At 35.0% G+C, this 374-nt stretch overlaps 1 protein-coding gene across 1 annotated transcript in view; it reads left to right on the top strand.

Moving 5' to 3' along the window:
- Window positions 1-374, top strand: part of si:ch73-71c20.5 (DUF4748 domain-containing protein) — a 3982-nt gene that overhangs the window by 2200 nt on the left and 1408 nt on the right. The gene's annotated exons all lie outside the window — the stretch shown is intronic.

Raw genomic sequence — 374 nt, 5'->3', positions numbered from 1 at the left:
ACAAATTCAAAGGGGGCTGAATACTTTCCGTACCCACTGTATATATATATATATATATATATATATATATATATATATGAATATGCATGTTGTTCCCCATGGACAACACTGGTTACATCGGCTGCCGCAATTGTTTTCCCACTTCAGTGTCGTTTGGTTTGGGGGAAAAAAACGACTGCACACTTTTGGATGTTTTCCTGTTGTTGTGTCCTTTTTTTGTGAGACTCGCTGTGGACAGCGCTGATAGCCCATAGACAAGAAGGCAGATAAAATAGTATAAAATATTTTCAATGAAGTAATGTGTAGTGCAAAAGCAGGAGAAAATCTTAAATTGCTGTGCAGTATAGTAAAGTAAAGGATATATATATATATAT

This window comes from Cynoglossus semilaevis, chromosome 20 (genome assembly GCF_000523025.1).
Source record: "Cynoglossus semilaevis isolate Cse_v1.0 chromosome 20, Cse_v1.0, whole genome shotgun sequence".
Lineage (NCBI taxonomy): Eukaryota > Metazoa > Chordata > Actinopteri > Pleuronectiformes > Cynoglossidae > Cynoglossus > Cynoglossus semilaevis.
Note: the sequence above shows the minus strand (reverse complement) of the source record. Positions and strands in the feature narration are given on the sequence as shown.